This window comes from Labrus bergylta, chromosome 16, assembly GCF_963930695.1.
Source record: "Labrus bergylta chromosome 16, fLabBer1.1, whole genome shotgun sequence".
Taxonomy (NCBI): Eukaryota; Metazoa; Chordata; class Actinopteri; order Labriformes; family Labridae; genus Labrus; species Labrus bergylta.
Window position 1 is genome coordinate 9,036,299 of NC_089210.1, and position 6,359 is coordinate 9,042,657.

The 6,359-nt window shown below is 44.5% G+C and overlaps 1 protein-coding gene across 1 annotated transcript in view; it reads left to right on the top strand.

Moving 5' to 3' along the window:
* Nucleotides 1–2,568: 2,568 nt before the first annotated feature.
* Nucleotides 2,569–6,359, top strand: part of syt3 (synaptotagmin III) — a gene marked incomplete in the record, with an annotated part of 32,964 nt that continues 29,173 nt past the window's right edge. The window contains 1 exon segment of the mRNA XM_065964659.1: nucleotides 2,569–2,825.

The following is a 6,359-nucleotide window of genomic DNA, read 5'->3' on the forward strand; positions in this document are numbered from 1 at the left end:
TATCATAATAATAATAAAAAAACAAGAGCAGATATCACTTAGGCTAATGTAATGCAAAAGCCCTCAGCCCCACTACACTCATTTCTGATGGCCATAATTAGCATTTTTATGAATAAATTACAGGTTGATTTTATCTATTTTCTTAATAATGTTTTAGTTACATTAGATTTTAAAACAAATGTATGTAAAGTCTTGGATGTTCTTGGCTCTGTCCGGCCCATCAGGTGTCTGGTAGAATGATAAATTCATCATGATGTCCTTTAATATGAAGGTGTCTGCCTCTGTCTTGATTAGGAGGACTTTCCCTTGACGTATAGTACCTATATGTCGACATGTTGAAACCAAGGGAGCGGTCGAATGTTAAGATGAAAGAGAGAAAGGTTGGAAAAGCACTTTGGCCAAAAACTCCTAAAGGCTTGAAAGCTTGGCACATGGTTTAAGGACGAGCTGGCACAGGGACACAGAAACACAGAAACTAATTACACTGGTAAGGAGAGGCTAATCAAGTACAGGTCAGATGAATCAGGGCCTAGTACAAATCCACACAGGCAAGAAGAAAAGGAAATGATCACTTGGAAAACAAAAAAAGAAACACAACAAACCTAAAAGACATTGCAAAAGCTTCCTGGTTTACCCTGTGTCCTCCTTTTCTTCGCACAGTAAAACAACCAGACTCGCAACAGTTTGAAAGAGTTTTATCTGTAATCACAGGAAACTTAGCTTTATACCATTTAGAGGACAAAAATCAAGAGCAAGCACTGTTCACAGTGTTAATTCAGTATGGCAGCAGGCCCATATGTAATGAACATCTTGAGGGGCAGAGGGATGACTCGCCTTACATAACTGTTAAAGTTGGCACAGTCTCAGCAGCAGGCAGAGTACAAGTGGTAAAGCAGGGAGGAGCTGACACATCATGGGGGCCTCATCACGTTCAACCAAAGGATAACATTGGTTGTAGGCCACAGACCATCTTCGAATAGGTTTGTATCATGTATCGTTTATTTGAAGAGATTCCAACAGAATTGGATTTCTGGAAATCAAAGCTATATTTTAGATTCAACCCCTCACTAGCTTCATTTACAATTCTTTTTTCAGAAGCATTTGAGTCAGTGGTGTACCTCTGAAGGGCAACCAGTGTGGCCATTGGTTAGCAATTAAGGACTTCCAGCTGAGACTTCCTTTTCCCAGTGTTATAGTTGTGTAGTCCAACTAGCACTTTCAAATAGTGTTAAACATGATGAATAAAGAGGCTGAATTTAGGGAAAATATGATGTGGCTGGTTAAGAAATAACGCAATATTCATTTTTTGTTTCATGTGAGACTCAAAAGAGTGAACGTACTGCGTTAAGAAGATTTACTTTATTGATCCCCGCAAGTGGAAATTTCAGTTTTTACACAAGTCATGCAACACACACATACACACACACTATTTGTGCCAATTTACACATGCACAAACAGGATCCTACGGACATGCACTAATGGAGAGATGTCAGAGTGACGGAGCTGCCCACAGCGGGCGCTCCTGAGCTGGTGGTGGGGAGGGGAAGTGATCTGGCACCTCTCCAGCTACCAGACCAACTTCCATATTTGGTCTGCACCGGGACTTGAACCGGCGACCCTCCAGTTCCCAGCTACTGCCGCCCCGTTACGGGTTTAGGTTGGAGTGTCCTCATTACCCTGCCAGGAAAGTGACCATAAAACAGAGAAACATTTTCATGTGCTCCCCTCTTTCCATATATGAGGCCTGCAGGAATATCATAATCCAATCATTGCTTCAGTAAGACTGTGTCTCATTCTAACTAGATCATGGTCCTTGTATGCCTCAGCTGCTCACTGAGGTTTCCATGGTGGACACACATATACACATTCAACACACACACACACACACACACACACACACACACACACACACACACACACACACACACATCTCCAGCACACATACAAACATGCTAAGAGCTGTCCTTTTCTTGGCTCAGAGCCAACAGGAGCCATCATTGGCCCTCATCTCTGCTCTCCACCATCTGACATCCAAGCAACACTTCCTCCTCACACTCCCCAACCTCCACCTTCAACTCATCCCTCTCTGATCCAGGTGTGCTACATAAAAAAGAGCAACATTTTATGTGCCCCAAAAGCTACCAATCAACAAATCCACCCACCACCAACCACCACCACCAACCACCAACCACTTCTCCAGGGGCATTTCCAGAAGTATCATTATTTAATCACCGCTTTAATAAGACCAAACCCACCCATGTACCCTCCAGGCTGAGAGTGGCCATTACCCTCGGACACCCCCAGGACACACACACACTTACACACACACACACACACTTACACACACCATCTCTCTCTCTACACACCTCACATACATCAGTATGTCTTTAGCACTGACCGGGCTGCTCAGGCAGTGAGAGGAGAGACAGAGTATTAGTATTCAGAGCACAAGGAGGAGAAAAAAAAAAGGAGAGGTAGCGAGAGAGCAAGCAGCGAAAGAGAGAGAGAGAGTGAGAGGGAGGGGATAGTGAAATAGAGAGAAGGGAAAAAAAACACACAAGGAGGGGGGGAAATATAAGAGTAGAACACGGGAAACGGGAGGGAAAAGAGGGGAGGGCAGGGATATCATATTGTGCATTTCTCGCGCTCAGTCTGCCATCCCGGTTGCGGGGCTTATATCTCGGTGCGTCTTGGAGAAAAAGACAGAGACAGGAGGGGGTGGACGAGCTAGAAGAGGGCGGAATGCCCCTTTACAAGCGTCGCATCTGACTAAAACAGCGGAGCGGTTCATAAATTGGAAATTGGTCAGAGAAGAAGACGCCAAGGTAGGAGGAAATTCCCTTTGTTACTCCTGTAGCAAACATGAATTCGGGTCTGTGCTACCTGCGATGTGCGCGTTATTCGCGTCACATCTCCTTTGATCTCCTGTATCCCGCACTGGGCTCTGCTGAATGTGCCCTAAATCTAGCAGCATGTGTCTGTTTTCCATTAATATTTAATGGATATTATTTGTGCATCACCCTGGCGCTTCCATATTGCATTTCAGTCAGCGGAAGGTTTCTGTTTCGAGCATACATTGGGATGCATGTTATGTGGAGGCAGGCTGTACAGGCTGTGTTAGCGGGTAGCTCGTTTCTGTGGCTCAAGTGTATCTATGGCAGCTCTGCACACTGATGATGGATATTTAACTTTTGAAAACGCTATTTGATACAGGCTTATAAGACGATCAGACAGCGGGGTGCGCGCACGAGCACGCAGAAAACACACAGAAGACAGGTTGACGTGCGTAAGACGTGCGTAATCCCCCCCTCCACCCACACCCCACCTACACCCCCCCCCCAATCACACACACACACACACACACACACACACACACACACACACACACACACACACACACACACACACACACACACACACACACACCCATTACCATCCAGTTGCTCCATCTTCCTTACCACAGAGAAACATACTTATGCTAAAATACCAAAAACCCCGACCACTGAGACACCCTGACTCACCGACTGGGACATAGGGGCAGGTGAAAAATGAAGTGAGGGCAGCCTGTAGTATATGTGTGTGTGTGTGTGTGTGTGTGTGTGTGTGTGTGTGTGTGTTATAACACTCCCTGTCTGTAAATAGGTCCGGCTCTGCAGCTCCACTGGCTGTGCAAGAGACAGGAAGAGCAGCACAGATATCCCAGGGTTACTGGCTGGCCACTTGCTCTCTATTTCCTGTCCCATGTTATAGATCATTTAGACACTTGCAGTTACAACAGGCCCGAATCGGTAGGAAGCTGTGAAATCCTGAACAGCAACCTTTGGTATGTGTGAATGTGGGCTAGAAATAGGTAGAGATAAAAAGGGGGGGCAACGTCTGCTGGTTTGTGAACGGGTGTTTGATTGCATGTTTATAGAGATATATGGTCTTAAGCAGATATTAAGGCCCACTCTTTCCCACTTCATGTTATTTATTTGCTGTAAGGGTGTCCAGAAGCTATTATAGGACGGGTGAAATTGGAACAACCTCGAGGCTAAGGCTCAGCAAAGCTATTACCTCTAGTCAATAGACATTAATATCCACACGCTCAATCTTGGCCTCATACGGTGCCGTCCTGGAGTAACCAAAAAGACGTGTTGTCGTAGCCGTATCTGTTTACCCCTGTGCATCAATCTGTCACAGCCCAATGAGCACAGAGGAGCGATGATGGCATTGTCTCGGGTAAACACCACTGTGCCCTCAAAAGGAAGTGATGCAAAACGAAACGCAGGATGTGCCAGCGTCGGTTGGAGAGAGGTCAAGACCTGTTTGAATCGGGTATGGTCCCGATGAAGGGCCGATGATCTAAGGACACATGAGTGCATCGAATTGAGACGATGCACAACATGATATGGCCCAGCAGGGTCCATCAGACCAGACAGTATCGAAGTCTGGAACTGAGAACACTGGTTGCCAATTTGATGAGGACAACCAAGAGGAAAAGTCACCTTTAAAAAAAACGAAATAGTGTTTATGCAATAAATTTCATTCAAGATCAGATATGGGAAGTGTGGAATTCGCTTAAATACTTAAGATAATATTCAGACTTTGAAACAAAAAGCAAAAAAGAATGCTTCCAGGGCAAGGATGCAAAAGTCATGAATAATGACTTCCAGGTACAGATGAAAACAAATGAGCATGGCAGCTGATAGGAAGTCTTGAAAGCAGGTACACTGAGATCTGACTGAAACATCCTATTAGGTATATCCAATGGATTAGTCTCCTTTGTCTGCAGACGCTTTATGCTCTCACATAAAAAAGGCTCTTACTGTTCTCAGTGAAATGTTGCAATTATGAAGGTATTCAGTTTCTTTCAATGAAGATATCATGACAATATAGCAATAAACGATAATCCCAATTAGTATAAATTGAATACAGGGCATAGGTATGAAAATATATGAAAAGAAGAATATGATCTTGAATTGATGATTGATGAGGAGAACTCTAAAAATGAACCTAAGGCCGATTCTTCTACTATCTCCTCTACTTCCAGTACTCCTATAAATAAAATCGATTCAGTGTTTTTGACGAAGTAAAAGCTAAAACTGTAGCAGACCCACATTATTCATATTTCACTCAACACATGGACAAATATTTTATTAGACAAGGAAACGAAATGCCAGATGATGATATGGAGCTGCAATAGATCACAGGTTTGTGGTACAGCATCCGGATGTCTTCTGCTTCTTGTTCAGCCGACAGCAGCATTTCAAAGGCCTTATCACTGTAATTCCCAGACCCAGCTGAGGTGTGTGATTCATTGCTGGGAGACAGATTGCACATACAGATTTTGGATTTAGATCCTTGTTACTGAAAAACCTGCCCCTCCCCCCCCCCCCCCCCCCCCCACAGGTTTGATCAAATTCGCATCAGCCCCCCTGCTTGGAGAATCTCTGTTTGTTTGCCGCTGTTTTTTGGTGGAATATCTGAGCAAGGACGAAAACTCCTGGAATTTTTTTAGACGAGGACTTCAAAATCTAATACTGTCGGTCAGAAAAGGGTGCATTCGATATTAGATAAATATTTATTGGTTCATGCAGCAGTATGAAATAATAGTACTGGGTGTCATGTTTTTGTTTTTTTTTTGGATGTGCTGTCTTTCTCTAATTTGTATTGGATTTTTTTCTTCTTCTTCACAGCTCTCTGGGCAACTCAGAGTGGCTCCAAATCCCCCCTCCTCTGTGCAAATACAGGAATGATCCCTTCATTATAAGGGGATACAAACGTAAACACCTCATCTTCTTCTTCGCCTAGAAGCTAGATTAAGGATGTAACGGCTCGAGTGAACCAGTTAAAATGAGACATTTAGCGGATCCTGAGTGGTTAACAGGAGGGGCTAGCCTTGGAGGGGCTCAGAGACTTGGTCAAGGACACCCACTGTATGTAAGGCGTTTTCTCACCAAAAGATCCTTGAATCTGGTTTTTAAATAGCTGACAGGTAGCAGATCATTCCCACTGGTCAAACTGGCCTTCTATCCCTGAGACATCCCGCTCATAATCTGCTGCCTCTCCCATGATTGGGCCTTGACCTTCTCCAGAGCCTTTTGTCTCTGATTGGATATGACCTCCAATACTTATTTCTTGTTCTCCGTAGTGTGATTAGACAGTGACCTTGCATTCTGTCCTGTCTCCTCTCCCCAATCGGACAGTGACCTTACTGGTCGACTGGTCCGTGTTGTGGTGTATCCGTTCCCCGAGAGTATTGATCCCAGGCAGAACAGCAGTCAATGGAGTGTCTGTGGGAGGTTTAGTGTTGCTCTGTGCACTACAGTAGGAATGTGCATTTCTAGGCATGGCGCTGTCAGAGCCGACTGACTCGT